We start from the raw sequence: 16298 nt of genomic DNA, 5'->3' as shown, positions 1-16298 counted from the left end.
TGGAGCAGGGAATGGGATGTTTCTCTCTGTTTCCCACTATGACCTCGCACAATCCTTTTACAGGTCACAGTGGGGAAGAAAACTGCCCTTGCTGAATGATTCTGTGCTTTCCCCAAAAGCACTCCCTAAACACAACTTAAAAGCAATCCGAGGCATTTAAATTTTCACTTTGTGGCCCCTTTCAAAAGAAAATGCCCCATGGCAAAACCACAGATGAGAATATCTGTTTTGGAACTGTGAATTCAGACAGGTATCAGCAGCTTGATCCATCTCTGCTTGGTGACTACTTAAAAAATCCTTCTCCTCTATGTCAGGAGAAAAATGGCAAAGTAGAATCAGATCCTTCTTTTTAAAGGTAGGAGGCAGGATAAAGGCATTCTCCCTTATGACAGATTAGTCAGTGTTTGGGGGTTGGTGGCTGGTCTCACAGGGAGGTGAAGTCTGGTACAAACTTGCTTGTCTAGAAATACCGTAGTCCAACAGAAGCAATGAAGGAGTGGTTTCTTCACAGCTGGGGCCTCATCCCAGAGCTCTGCAGAGGTTTTATTAAAGTTATATGGTTTCCTCCGTGATGTTCTGTGCTCCTTCTTTCCCTCCTCCATACAGAGCTCCCTCACTCGGTGTCTGTGCCCCACGTCTGCATCGGGGCCCCAGGGAGAGCCCCTCTGCCAGCACCATCCAGCTGCTGATGCTCCCTTGGAGGCAGCCTTGAGCATCAGGGGCAGTAGCTCCTCTTGCTCCAGTGAGGAGTCCATCAACACTTCTAATTTCTTTTCACATCCAGGCTCAACGAAAGACAACTATATTTCAGTGCCATTTCCCTGCAGTCACTGTGTTACAGAGTCACAGAACTGGAAAGGAAATCCATGTCTTTGAGCCAAACCTTATAGATGCAAGATCCCCTTTTAAGCTTCAGCAAGAGCTGAACTTTTCTACAAAGTCTGTTGATCCATTTCTGGCTGAATCACATTTCAAAGAAAACTGGCCAGATAAGAGACCTTTTTTTTTTTTTTTTTTGGTAAAAAGGAGCATTTTTGAATTGATGCTGAATTTCCTTTGACTAGTTGATAAAATAGAAGTCAAAAAGCTCTGAGGGTCAAGGATATATAGGAAGTGAGTACAGTCTTCAGAGTTACTATCCCTAAGGAAAAGAACCAGAAAGGAAGGCTGAGACAAAATGGTTGCTGAGACAACGAAGGAGGAGGAAAGAGGGGGGCAGGGGGAGGAAGGAAAAAGTAGTAAAATCAAACTTAATGGCTTGCTGCAGTTTGTGGGGACTGAGAAAACAAATTCTGGAACTGAAGGGGTTGTCAGGCAGTGAAATAGGGTTACACACCCTCCACACAAAGCCTGCAGTGCTGACTTGATTAGGCAAAAGGACTTGGGATCACTACAGACAGAGCAGCCTTGCTCCCTGTCAGCTTGCACAAGTAATCAGCATCCCAAAATGACAGCTCCCTCCAGGGCTGAGATTTCTTAAAATAAAACTAAAAAAAAAAAACTAAAATGAAAATAAAAGGCCTCTTTGGTCCTGCTTCAAACCTAGCTGCACTATCAAAAGGAAAAATAATTGTTAAGAGACAGAAAGACTCTGACATTCCCCAGCAACATCCCCAATGCCAATCTTCACCACGATAATAATAATAATAATAACAACAACGACTTGTATAATTCCTATACCACAGTTGAGCTCATATCCTGAGGAATACATCAGACTTGATAAACTACTGCCATCAACTTGCACAGTGTGATGAGACTTTGCGTGGGAGGATGCTGTTGTTTCGCGATGCCCTAGAGAAGCTGAGGACAAAATGTGATAAAGATTCCCCCCTGCAGACCTCAATTTCCAAGGAGGATTTTGAGTACATGGAAGGGCAATCATACAGTTTGGGACATTGGCCAGGACACAGGAAATAATGCCCTTGTTCTTGGCCAAAGCATCAGTGAAGCTTCATTGCTGACAACTCCAAGCCTTAAAAATTCTAGAGATGGGGGCCAAAATTGAATGATATTGGCTTAGATATGATGAGGGTTTTTTTTTTTTTCAGCAGTAGAGGTTTTTTATTCTCTCTGATTTCTGTTCCCAGAGGGTGCATTTTTTACTTTTCTCCATCATTATGAGCTCTAGAAGCAAGTCTCATATATGCATGAAATTTGGGAAGTTTACTGCACTCCCATGACTGCAGAAACTAGGACTTCAGGGAAAACAATGTATTTCACCAGTTTCACAGGAAAATTGCCAATGCTGGTGCTCAGCTGAGGCTCCTCTCCACTCTTACACTCCCCCACTCTCCTGGCAAAGCCTCTGCTCTGAAATGTGCAGCATTCCAAGCTGCAGCTCCAAGGGTGGCTTCCCAAGAGGGCCCCAAGAAACAAGGTCTTCAGTGAGCAATTAAACCGATGAAAACAGCTTTTTTGGGATGTCCATCACAGTGTAGGAGGCTCTGGTGTCAGAGGAAGGTGTGGGGTCTCACAGATCCACTTTGATAGTCAGAGTGCACTGCTGCAAAGGAGGCTTAAGCTCACACTTTTTAATTTTTCCTTTGAAAAATGGAGGGATATAATCTTTTTCTTTTGATCCATAATTTATTTTCATAAACCTTGTAAAGACTTCATATATTTAAAACTATCAGTTCTCTACCAGAGGTAGTTACTGTTAACCAAGGCACCCACTGGGTTGTGATGCTCACAAGGACCAACAGACCCCTGCAACCTCCTCCCTGTGATCACCCCAGGAAATCCCTCTTCCAAATACAGGGAAACTAATTCCTCAGATCGCTCCTGGCAGTATCTGTGGCTTTTCTCCTCTCACCTACAAGATTCCTACACACAGAGAAGGCAGGAATGGTGTCACAGGGCCTGGTGCTGCCTGGGCCAGGTGCTCAGCCAGTATTCCTGTGATAGACCTGAGACCTGACTCATATTTTTACTGCAAAATATGCAGCAGAACAGTTCTGAAGTTGCACAATTCAATTAGAACCAAACAAACCAAAACACCTCCCAAACCCCACTAGTCAAATACAAGCTCTCAGTAACCTTTCACTTTTTGCTAACCAGCTTTTCTGTGCCTAAGTGAGCAGAAAGCAGCAGAAACATATTTTAACAGATTGTTTCCCACCTCTTCCTCACCTTCCCAAGGCAGGTTTAATATCTCTCCAGAGAGAAAACTTCGTCTCCAATAAATCATCAATTACTGCAGCACTCAAACTCTGCTTGTCCTTCAGCATTCTGCTAGAAGGGGATTGATTCTCCCCGCACACCCTGAAGCTAAAGGGACCTGAAGGGGTCCCTTTAGCTCAGCTCTTTGCCATCTCCTGAGCCCTGCTTTTCCCCGGCTGATCTTGGAAGGCGCTCCTGGTCCCCAGGGATGCCCGCCCAGCCCGGGACGGTGCCCGCAGGGATGCGGTGGCTCCGGGCTCCGCGGGAGCAGTTACCAGCAGATGGCAGCTGGAGATCGCGGAGGGAAATTTGGGAGTTCTCTGGCCTTGCAAGCGCAGCCCACAAATCCTGGGTGACCTTGGCACAGACGCCGAGCAGGGATGGGTCCTCCCCGCTTTTCACCCCGTGCTGGGGGGGGATGCACAAGGAACCCCAGCAAGGACAGAGAGGAGAGGGTGGGAAAAGACACGGTGCTTATCCTTACAGACATTGGAAACAGAAATAATAATTTTAAAACATCTACAAATTCACAGGCCACGTCTCTCCTCCCTTCACCCCAGGCTCAACCTCTCAAGCCACAGAATCATTTAGATGTCATTTTCTAACCCAATCCCACCACAAACTCACTCTTGCAGGTCCCAGACAGCCCTCAAATGCATTTTCGGCAGAGTAACTCAGAGGACAGGAGGAATCCCTGTTCTCACTCCACACCAAAACCTCACCCAAACCCATCACTGCAGCAGCTCCCCAGAAACAAGCATTACCCTCTTATCGGTTCTTGATTCTTTCCTTTTCAGGTCCCACTAGCCATAAATATCCCTCCACCACTGTCAGTCCTGCAACAGGACTCACTCACTGTGCCATGGCACAACACCAGCTCCACCCCTTCTGAGATGTTCTTCTCTGCTCCATTCTCCTTCCCCTCCTCCCAGCTGACAGCCCAGGTGAGCTGTGTCACAGAAGGCAACTGCTGGAAGAAATCACCCCACCTTCTCACCCAGAGGAGCTGGCTTTGAGGAGCTGCAAACATGAGAGAATCCACCCAGTCCCTCATGCACTGATTGAATAATTGCTTCTTCCTGAAGAGGCCAAGGTGGGCTCTGCTAATACAGCTGGGTTACCCCTCCAGCCCAGACTATAGGAATGCTTTGTATTAAAATATATTTAAAAGTTAAAGATAACCCCCCAGCTTAAAAAAGTTCCTTGTTGTCTAAGGGCCAGATCCATAGCTGATCCCGAGGTGTAAGAAGCACTGTGCATCCTCTGGATCCCTAGTCAAATGTGTAGGACAAAGGTGTGTCCCACCAGGGTGACTTCTGGGCAGCCTATGCTCAATTTGAGGTCCACTGACCCCCTGAGCAGCTTTTACCCCTGAAGGATCCTTGCTGTCCCAGCTCCTTGCACAGGCTCCTTGAACAGGCAGCACAGAGATAATTCACACACAGAAGCTTTTCTTGGCAAGGACAGAAAATTAAAATAGCATTTTTTTCCCTTTCCCCCACCCCCAGGCCCCAAAGCTTCAGTTCTGCAGAAGCCAATGGAGCCAAAAAAGGGGCTAGACAACACATCAAGCATTACCCATTTAATCCAGCTCCAGTTCCTCATTTACCAATGTCAGCCTCCTGTCCAAGCTTTCTTTGCCTTTCATCTCTTTTTTTATCTGCATGCTGTCTCTGGTTTGCCCCTTCTGGTTGCTACTGCTTTGATCTCTTGAACTTCTGCAATCCAGACCCAAATCCATGAGAGCTTATGCTGAAGAGTTTCCAGTTTTTTTCCTGTTGTTACAGTCTTTAAATTCTTCCTTTGTTTCTCCTCTGAAAAGTCTGGCAAATTCTTTCTGTGCAGCAAATGAGGAGTTTAGATGTCCAGTAGTAGATCCCCTGTGCAGGCTGAGGCTGTACCTGGCTGGGAGAGGTCTGCAAGAGCCCCAGGATTAATTGTACAGTTTTGCCTATATTGTGTTATCTGGTTGTCATGTGGCACAGAGAGTACCTACTGTTCCATAATTAAATTTATAAGAAAAAACATGGGAGACACAGTGGGAACTCTGTGTGCTAACTCATTTGATTCCAGCTATTTCTTATCCAAAGGTGGATGGTGATTCTTTATTTCATCATGAATACAGTGAGAAGAGGAAAAAAGGCAGCAGCAGAAGGACAGACAGGTTTTTCAGCAAGTTTTGCTGTTCCCAGGTAGGGATATAGGCATCATGCCACATGCAAGGGCTCATCTTTCCTGTCCTGGAGAATCAGGAGCACTGCAGCAGAGCAGAGCATGGCAGGGACTGTGTGGATTCCCTGTGAGTGGCTCTCAGCCTGCTTGCTCAGAAAGCAGCCCCTCGTGCTGCTCTTCAGTTGTGTTAGAATAGCTGTGTGCAAGGGAAGTGGCCTCATTTTTACTCAGAAGTGTGGGAGAAGAAAAACATGAGAACACATTGTTGTGCTTTGAACTTCCTAATTCTTCACCCTAAGGGACAGTGTCAGGGCAGCCTGTCCAGTCTGTCCCTCGTGGCCTGATATGGACTAAGTTGAAAAGGAGCTGGGGTCACTGCACTGAAGTGTCTGCCCCAGACCTACCTGGGACAGCCACCCCCTCACCCCCAGAACCGCTGCAGGGTGGGGGCTCCTCTGCCCCGAGCCCTGAGCACTGGGGCAGCAGCTGGGCCAGCAGAACCTGCCTCCCCCACACAACCAGCCATCCCCAGCTCAGGGCCCTGCTGCCTCTCCTCAGCCTGATTCCTTTTGAAAGCAAAGCACATAACATAAGGCCTGTGTTTATTTTCCCCTTAAATTAGGGTGGCTTGATTTTAATTGAGAGATCTGCCAGAATAAGGCACGTTTGTGCAGCTGTCATCAGAAATGCATGCTTTATTTTTTTCTCCCTTTCTCTCTTTCTTTTTCTTTCTTTTTCTTTCTTTCTTTTTCTTTCTTTCTTTTTCTTTCTTTCTCTTTCTTTCTTTTCTTTCTTTCTTTCTTTCTTTCTTTCTTTCTTTCTTTCTTTCTTTCTTTCTTTCTTTCTTTCTTTCTTTCTTTCTTTCTCTTTCTTTTCCTTCCTTCCTTCCTTCCTTCCTTCCTTCCTTCCTTCCTTCCTTCCTTCCTTCCTTCCTTCCTTCCTTCCTTCCTTCCTTCCTTCCTTCCTTCCTTCCTTCCTTCCTTCCTTCCTTCCTTCCTTCCTTCCTTCCTTCCTTCCTTCCTTCCTTCCTTCCTTCCTCCCTCCCTCCCTCCCTCCCTTCCTTCCTCCCTCCCTTCCTTCCTCCCTCCCTCCCTTCCTTCCTCCCTCCCTCCATTCCTTCCCTTCCTTCCCTTCCTCTTCCCCTTCTCTTCCTATTCCCTTCCTCTCTTCTTTCCCATATCAATTTGCTTGATGCAACCCTTTCCAGGCTAAGCTGCCCCACTTCCAGAGAACAAGACAAAAGGGGAAGAATTCCCAGGGGAATCTCGGGGAGCCCCAGCTGAAGTAGCACATTTGTTCTTGTGTACCTGGTGACACTGGTGGCACTGGGCAAGCCATGCATGGCACCTCCAGAGGGCTGCAGGGTAGAGGCTGACACCACCTTTGTCTCACAAGGAGATTTCCATTGCTTCCCTATAATATGCGGAGTTTGTGAAGTTTTGAAGGAAGTCTCCAGGTTTGTATCATTCCCAGATCCAGAACTGAACAGCTGATGGACAGTGGTCCTGGGTATGGGATGCTGGGAATGGCTGCAAAAAGAGCAGTTGCCCAACAAGGAGAGGGGTCTTGCTGGCATCCTGTGTGGCATCACCACCTCAGCATCCTCTAACCTCCCTAGCCCCTTGCTTTATATCAAAGAAATCTACTTTACATTGTGGAAAGCAACCAGGGAGATCCAGCCTCGGCTGATTCTTTTTCTCATATGGAACAGCTGGAAAAAGACAGTAGCCTGAGAAACTGGCTGACCTTTTTTGATGCATTCGGCTGTCTAGCCTTGTATTTGTCCTTTAAATAATTTGTCAAAAACCAAACAATCCCAAAACAACCAATCAGCAGTAAAATAAGAGCCCAAACAAAACAAGAGAGACTTCCTTTTCCAGCCTTGCCCTTCTGCAGTTGCTGGTCTGAAGCAGTTTAATCTAAAGCAGGCTTTGGCAATTGCTGGAGAAAGCAATGTCTGTGATGGGTATTTAGAGACCAGGGCTCGCCTGCCATACACTGTCCAGGGGTTTATTACCTGCTGAAAAAGCTTAATGTGCTTCAGGTGCTATGTGATGTCCAGATGTCGTGGCAGAAGCCACTTGGAGAGTGCTGGTGATAGAAATGCTGCTGGGTGAATGCAGAAACATTAGTGCCAAATGTGATATTTAGTCCCAGTTCATCTATTTGTAGAGAAACACAGGCTGAGCTTCTCAGGGCCAGAGGCTCATCCATCCCAGTACCCTGTGCATGGCAGTCAGCAGTAGTAGGTTCTTAATGCACAATATCAGGGCATGCAGATCGTGGCTCAGGGCCAGTGATTTGTGGTGCTGGGATTTCCGGAGCCAGACATAGTGCCTTTGTATTTAATAGCCCCTGGTGAATTTTGCTTCCAGGAATTTACCTAGCTAATTCTAAATCCCTTTGTACCCACAGTTTCCTGTGGCAAGCAGTTTCACAGCTCAACAACACGTATTGTTTAGTGTTGCCCATTTTTTCATACCCTGAGGCTAGGTGAGTGTTCTCTGCTGGATGCCACTCAAGACCTGCCCCTGATCCAACTGACAGAGGAGAAATGGATGGATGGGTGGATGAAATCTGCACTAGCATTGCTTTGTGATCAGATGTGCAATTATCAGTAGGCCACAAGCATGGTGTGTTTTAGGAGCCAAGACACAGCTCCTCACCTGCCTGGTTGCTAACAGGTCACATGGTGCTGTCTGCATTATATATAAAGGCAGTTTTTGAGAATGAACAGGAGAAGATGGACACAATCTGGGCAGGGAATGAAGGGCAGCATGGAACCAGATGTGTTTGTCAGAGCGGTAGAAGATGGTCAGATTGAAGGCAGCATCCCCAGTCAGGAATGTGGAAATTGTGTTCTAACAGCTTTATGCCCAGTTCAGGGAAGGAAAAGAGAGTTGCAGGCTGTGATCTGTATGCAAACACTTGGAAGCAAGACCTTAAAGTGGGAAATCCTACAGGCAGAAAGGACACAGCACTGGTTGTTGCAACACATGAGGGGACTGATTTCTCTACAGTGGTCAGTGAGACCAACCTGGCAGACAAAGTTATCCCTTTCACCTGAGCAGTGACAGCTTTTGGGCTAAAGCTCACCAAGTGGCTGGGCCCTGGCAAGGTAGAATAGCTGTCTTTAAATGAGGTTACTCAAGAAGCTCAACTTATCAAAGCCACCTGCATCATTTCTACCCTTATCAGGAATGGTAGTTGTTGGGAATTTTTCAGCAAGCTATGGCTCAGGCATGGGGGATTTAGAAATTGTTCTCAATCCACAGATGGTAAAAGCATCACGGTGCTTTATTTCCCTATGAACACGAGTGATGAAGCAGAAGTGGGAATGTTTTCTACTTAGAGTCCAATTTCCAGAATTGCTCAGCTCCCATTTAGGCAACAAAGTCATTGGCCAGATGTGGGAAAGAGACAGTCAAAGGAATGGTGCTGAGCAATCCTATGTGGCTCCTTCCTTGAATGAGAAATTCAAAGCCTCCTCAGCTGACTGTGAGCCTTATCCAAGGGCTATTTATGGATCCAGAGACTGCTTAAAAGCTTCATGGTTGACCTCAGGCACACGCTGGATGGTCAGCACATTTTTCTGGGAAAGCAGAGTGCAATTCAAGATTTCTTGTAACTTTTTTTGTTCACCTGACACATGTGCTCCAAAGACAGTGAAAGATGAGAAAATAATATGGGCTTGATAAATGACCGAAAGAAAGTTTCCGATCTGCAGCAGTTCCCATCATTCTTCTTATTCTTGGCATCAGCAGAGTTATGGCAATCTCCCCCTTCCCCCCTTCCCAAGCTCTACTCTGTTAACATTTTTTTTTTTCCTGTCAAATTCACAGGAGTGGCACCTGGGAGCATTTTGACCAAGGGGAAATTGACTGAGCAAAGTTGCCTCTTTTCAAATACATTTTCTTGCGGGACTGGAATGAATGAGAATCATAGTCATAACATGGCTAAACAGTCTTTGTTTAACTTAATGCAATATAATAACCTAAGTGTTGCAACACAGCTCCTTGCTGTGACATCCTTTTTCCATTTGCTTAATTTTCACCCCAAACACACGCTGTTAATAAGCTGCTGAGAAAATACAGCTCTTGTGACAAAATCCAGAAACTGAGCCCCTGTATGGTGTGTTAGATACACAACTCTTATTTGGACTGGCAAGTGGCACTGAGATTGGTATTGCAAAATAGATCCATTTTTCTTGCTGCCAAATGTGATGGACAGATGAAAAGGGAGAGTTGGAGAAGTGGATGGCAATAAGCAGAGAACAAGTAAAATAAAATCCCTGGCAGAACGGTAACATGTGAGTTAGAATAGACATGTGATTGCCAGAAGGGAAATGCAGGATGCGGGGTGCTTTGTCAACAGCCAAAGTTAAAATAAATGTCACACTGGCACTGAAAACTACAAGATTAAACTCCTCCTGGTGGTTTATAATTTACAAGAGAAAAAGGCAGACAGACACCCAGTGACTGAGCTCAAAAGAAAAACTCCTATTGACTTTAGTGGGTTTTGGAGAGGATCCAGTGCAGTAAAGGTTCCGATCTGATCTCTGGAGTCAGAGTATGTTTGACCAGTGATTTTAATCAGCAGAATCAGGCTCTTAATCACAGTTTGGTTTACATTTACTGCCTTTTTACTTGCTTTGTAGCAAATCTGGAAGTCATACTTATTCTTTAGGAGCTAAGTGAAAGTAAATAAAGACTGCCATAAAATTTGGACATCTTTAAATTAAAAGACAATTACATTAAGGAATATGAATAACCCTTTCCCCTTCATTTTACCAAACCAGCCCGATGCTTTAGAAAAGCCTGAAATAAACTCTGGTTTTGTACAAACAACAATCTCTTGGAAGCTTCACAAATTGTCCTGCAGATTGCTATGGAAAGGAGATTTTCTCCAAGAGAAAATGCAAAAGACTGTCTTCCTTAATGAAAGCTGAAAAATGCATTTTATATAGTTTATAAAAAGTAATTAATACAAAAATGACATGGTGCCATGCGGAAAATAGGAAATAAGATACAAAGACACTGGTTCCCAGGTCTTTACCCTTCCCACAGCTACAGCATTCTGTGACTTTTTCATCAGGGATTTCCAGAATTCAGTTGGAGAGTGCATTTGCCAGGCAGTGAACACTGAGATCCAAGATGCAATATCAAGGACAGAATGCAAAGCAAGACAAAAAATTCCAACTTTGGCCACTCAAACCTCTTCTGAGATTCTCAATGTGTTTTAGGCAACAAGTCCAGTGTTTGTGGAAGGAGTGTTCAGACCTACATTTCCTTTGTAGAAAAGGAAATGTCTTAGAGAGGTATCCACTTCTGTGGGAGTGGATGGTTTCTAAGCATATAGAAAACAGATGAATGCTGCTGAGGCTCTCCCCACACTGGAAGTGGCTGTGCAGGGGCTCTATTAGCCCTGGACAATTTGGGACTGGCCTTCAAACCAAAGAAAAGGCTGCGTGTTTGACACGCTTCCTTCAGGAGCACTGAGCCAGTGAGAAGACTGGGGGAGCCAAACAGACTGCAAGTGACCTACCAGGGATGGTGAATTCAAACATATTTTACTTGATTATTGATGATTTTATTCTGTTATTTATTGGATGAGTAAGTTTTCCTTTCAGTTAGACCCTCTGAAAGCTGGACATATGCAAGTTACTTTTTAAGTAACAGGCAGATTTCAAACCTCAGAAGCCTATGACTTCCCAAAAGAGGAAACATTTCAGATGATAACTAACAAAATTATTTTTCTGTAGTCTGACTGTAGTTTTTTTTTGTAGAATCTCTGACTTCTATCTGCTAAAACCAAATGAAATGGATGATTAACAGTTTCCAGTGTTCCAGAAGTTACGTCAGGCTCTGTTAAAGAGCTCCTGGGCTGTTCAAAGAGCTGTCTGAAGGGATTAGAGATCCCTCTTGTTGATGAGATCCTCTGCACAGAGACCTGGCTCAACAAGGCTGAGTCAGAGTCATAGATTTGTGAGCAGAGTCCTTTTGAAGAGTCAGGAGAAAATCCTTCCCCATGCCACCCCCTTTCATGGTTCTGCTTCTTGCATAGAACTGGAGACAATTCTGAGCAGAAATTTCTGGCAGCCAAGAGCCAACATATGGCACGGGCATTGCTCTGGGGCAGAGCCTGTGGCTGTGATCATCCAGGAGAGGAATGACTAACTCTGTGGGATAGCTGGAAATCACATAACTGAGATGGGAAGATGTCTTAACACAAACACTAGGAAAAGAAAGAAAACCTATAGACAAGAAAGAAGGCAAAATGTACTGCCTGCATTTAGAAAGAAAAAAAAATATTATAGCAGTTTCTCTAATGCATAAACATTGGGAAAAATCTGAAAATATCTCTGCTTTGAAGAATGGAGACATCTTCACTGTTTGAAGGGGGTTTTTGCTGCTGGGGATGAGAAGTCAACACAGCTGCAAGGCCTTAGATTTGAAGGACAAAAATTACTCAGAGAGTATGGGCAAGATTGCCCACATAAGCTACAAGTGGAGACAAACATGAATCACATGGACAAATAAAACTCCAAGGAGCAATACCCAGAAACTTAGTGCTGTCTGTCTCTGTGAGACTGGGGTTAGATCACACATTAATTGTGATTTTTGTTTGACATTAAAAATTCCTTTGGAGCAGGCTTTGTGTAACAGCAGCATTGCTGGGAATAAAAGGTCCTGAAAAATGTCTTCATAGTTTTCCATGTATGTGTATAAATATTAAACTGCCTTCCTTTCAGACATGCCACTGAACTCTGCTCTTGTTTGCATGTTGAACCTGGAAACTTCTCAAAAGTTTTGCCTACGGATAATTCATGAGTTAAAGCCCAAATTGAAATGCCATGTTACAACTTGTAGAAATGTTAGACAAATATAATGACCATATTTTCCAGTTACCTAATACCCACTCAAAATATAAACCCCAAAAGAACAGAATTGTTTTCATTGCTGTTAACCAGACAATATCACTCCATCTAAATATAGTATGTGATGAAACCAATTTAAATATTGTCCAAGTATTTAACACTGTAAATATTAGACTTAACACTCCATAAAAACAGGCTTTGATGATGTAGGCTGACAAAGGGAGACTAGTTAATTGCAGATTACATCATGGCTAGGACAGCATCACTGCTAGGACAGCCATGATAAATGTGAGGTGCAAAGTAAATCTAATAAAATAAAAATAGTCTCTGTTCAGTGTTCCCCTTTATCAGTTTTGCTAACCTTTCTTAGCACAGACTGGTGGAGGGATATGTAGTCCTAGGTAAAGAAGTATTTGGAGTCCAGTATGTTGGTGAAGTTTGCATTTAGGGCCTGATTCAGAAAAACATCCAAATCTGTGTTTGAATTCTAGTATGGGGTTTTGTCCTTTTTCACTACAACAGGGCTTGTATGTCCTTCTGGCATTTTCCTGCAGTGGGTAGATTTCCTGAGTCAGGGTCTGAATCTGCCTCATGTTGTTGTAAAATATGGCACAGCTCCATTAGATTTGGGGAAACAAAATTGTAAAGCTTTTGGTTACTGATAACTTCAAAAAATTTCTTAAACTTCTGAGTTCAGATAACTATCTTGAAAATGGGGACATTTTTCTGGCAGTACAGGCCTGATTTTCTTCTTGGAGCAACCTGCACCCTCGTGTGTCTATCAATCTGAATTAACCTTCCTTCACATCTGCCCAGATATTAACATAAAGATGGATTCTGCCCTGCGTTTTACAAAGGACAGTTTTGTGGTACCAGGATGCCCTCAAAGCCCAGAGGTGGGATGCGTCTACATGGGTTTAGCTTCAGGCTCATATTAGTAGGAATTTCAGCCTCCAGGTGAAGCCTGGCCCCTCACTGGAGCTCCTGAATGGGATGGAAGCATCCATTCCATCATCCTCTGCCCTCCACCAAGGGCTCCCAAGTGGACCGTACGGAGGCCTTCACTCTCACTTGCCCAAGACAGCAAAAGTGCTGTTCAATGGACTACAAAAGTGCATTGATTTTCCTGAAAGGACAGTGAATAATTCTGTGTAAGTTCCCATCTTCTACTGTGCTGAGCTGATAAAATATCGTAGCGGGGGACCTCATTTGTTGTTGAAATCACTGAAGGTGCTTCTGGTGGCTGATGTGACCAGCAAGTGGCTGCCAATGTTTTCTGGGCATAAAGGCCATGAAATTACAACATTGCTGTTTGCCTCTCTTATTTCATGGATCTCTTTTTCTCTCCTTCTGCTCTATATAAGCTGAGTTCCTGCACTTTCTACAACATCTTTCAGTGCCCAAAGCACCTAAAATCACTGATGCTGGAAAGACCCTCCTGCTAACAAAGGATCTGGTCCCAAAGTGGCTTGTGAGGCCTGTTAACACATCAGAGCAAAATCAAAATAATGATGTTATATAGAATAAGTGAGTCCAGCTGTCGATGTTGACACTCTTGAGCCATGAAAGGAGAAATGTGATATAACCTTGAGTAAATGTGGTTTGTGCAGGCCCAGCTCCATTGCCTGACTTTGTGTTTGCCTGCTCACAGGGATGGTTACCTGCAGAGATGCAGTGGTTTAGGTCTGGAGCTGGTGGTCAGCATTACCTCAACAGCAAAGCCAGGAACTGAAATCTGCACTGGTTATAAAAACTGTCTTGTGTGTATGTGTGTGTCTTTGCTTCTCCTCCCTGTTAGGTGATTGCTTTTCTCTGTCACAAGGGACACAGGATCACCCTCAGCCGTGGTCCACTATGGTGTCTGTGCTGAGGAGGGGTGTCTAGCACAGACTGCAGCAGCAGGGCACAACTTCCATAGGCCAGGAGCATACTGATCACAAGAGCAAGCAGGAATGGGATGCAGCCCCCCCTCCAGCTTCCCTTGTTTCTACTGTATTTGTCTTTCTTAATTAACCCTGCACCACGTTACTGACCCAAAGACATGGCAACAACAGTGTTGTGCACTGCAGGGATTAAGACATTTGCGTTATAATACCTCAGCCATGAGATCATAAATGCCCTTATGCTGTATTTTGTTATCCTGGGTTGATAATGGAGGCTGATAAAACTCCCACTTTCTCTCTGTATTCAAGTGAGTTAATGTGTCTGGGCTCGTGAGATCCCGCCAGGCGGAGAAAGCAACAGCGCAGAGTCCCCAGTCTCGGATGTAATCAAGTAATGAGGCTGTTTGAGGACATTACTTGTTAACATATTAGCAGGTACCAGGGGTAAGTGAGTGTTTATTTAGTCCTGGTGTAAAAGCATGTCTAAAATGATTTATGCTGGAAGCTGGTTCACAGCAAACAGGCTGCTTTCATGAAAGCGGGTCAATCACCATCTCCCGTCTGCCCCCATAAATCATATTCAGGTGCTAATGTAACCAAAAGGTTTATATAATCTGCACCATCAGCGTGGAGGTCTGGGTGGATACAGTAATAGCCTGCCTGCATTAATGCCTTCTGCCTCTAAAGGTTGATATTTGAGGGGAGTCAAATGATTGATTTAAAGAAGAAAGAAAAGAAATAAACTTCTATGACAAGAAACAAAGTGTATGTACAGTTTTCCAGCCACATTTTCCATACACAGGAGTAACTTGCCACTGTTGAGATCTGCTGCTGGGACTGGTTTTGCATCAGGATAACTTCCATGCATATTCTCTAACAGAAAGTGGACTGTGATTTTAAGGTAACAATGACAGATACCAGAAGCACAACACAGTACACTGGCATTTGCTTTCTATGTTCCCCAAATTTCTCTGGTTAAAGCTTATTTTCACATTATTAAGCTCTTTTTCATACTGGTGGAGTACTCCTTTGAGAAATGACATAGGTCTGGAGGTCTTCTTCATCCTCCCTCCTCTTCCTGAGGAATGTTACAAGACCACATTTCCCTTCTTCCCAGTTTTCAGCTTGAACATATTCATTGCCAGTTTATATTGGTAGCCAGATTTTATCCTATTCTTCCTGTTCTCTTTCCTATGCCAACAGTGTCCTTTAGTTTAAATAGCTTTTATCTCCCACATGTATTTACCACTGGATAGGTTTCTGCCTTGGGTCTTCATGAGGTCTTAGACCACAGAACACATAACCCCCATAAAATCTTCCACTTTCTGCAGACAGAAATCTTATTTTAGTTCACATTAGTCAATAGTATCTTCTCTCAGCCTTCAGTGGTTCACACCAAACAAGAGAAACCGTTTGTCCCATAAACCAGTTTGGATCAATTTTACAATGGCACGTATCCTTGAACAGCACACAGCTCCTCCTTACAAAGCTGCAGCTCCTTCTTTTGCTAACAGCACTGTTAGTGCTGAAAAGAAGTTTTCAAAATATTGTACCATAATACTTTGATTTGGGAACAATGCCTTATGAATACAACAGGTGAACATATTTTTTCTGAGGAGTAGCATCATATTACTTGTTTGCTGAAAGTGTCTGGAGACTTACTGATGGACCATGAAATCCAGACTGTAGGTAATGACTGTGCTTGGACTTCAGTTGTTAATTGCTCTTCATTATTTGCTTCTTATGAGTCATATTATGCCATTATAAACTCATAACGCATTAGGGATTGAATAAGGACACAGGAGGGATACTGAGCAAAATAAATAACCAACCATGGGCAAAGATCAGTAAATATTTGGTATGAGCAGATTGAAGTTAACAAATAATGTTAAAACTTAGTGTTTGGTGACTAAATGTAAGTAAGAAAAGAATTTGTGGAAGCATTCACTAATAAAAAAGTGGGTTTTTTTGTGAATGACAAAGCTAATGAAGTTGCCCTCTGTGGTGTTTTTTGGAGTTTTTTAAAATTTCTTTTCCCATGACAATAACTCACTTTTTGTTTTTGGTAATACTCTGTGCTAGGTTAAGGACAGCCAAGTTCTTTGTAGGAGCTGCACCTCTTACAAAAGCAAACAAAAAGGATTAAGTCAATCCACACTGTAGAACAGCTCACAGAGACTCGAGAAGGTTGAGCTTGTTTGATGTGC

General features: G+C 43.9%; 1 protein-coding gene across 1 annotated transcript in view; it reads right to left on the bottom strand.

Moving 5' to 3' along the window:
• The window catches only part of SLC5A9 (solute carrier family 5 member 9), a 31227-nt gene extending 26224 nt beyond the window's left edge, over positions 1 to 5003 (bottom strand). Inside the window, exon 1 of the mRNA XM_068198680.1 lies at positions 3924 to 5003. The gene's annotated coding sequence lies outside the window, so the exon portion shown is untranslated. The remainder of the gene's footprint in view (positions 1 to 3923) is intronic.
• Between the last annotated feature and the right edge of the window lie 11295 nt (positions 5004 to 16298).

The sequence above is a fragment of the Anomalospiza imberbis genome, chromosome 9 (assembly GCF_031753505.1).
Source record: "Anomalospiza imberbis isolate Cuckoo-Finch-1a 21T00152 chromosome 9, ASM3175350v1, whole genome shotgun sequence".
NCBI lineage: Eukaryota > Metazoa > Chordata > Aves > Passeriformes > Viduidae > Anomalospiza > Anomalospiza imberbis.
The sequence above is the reverse complement of the archived record's forward strand: the minus strand, read 5'-3'. Positions and strand labels throughout refer to the sequence as shown.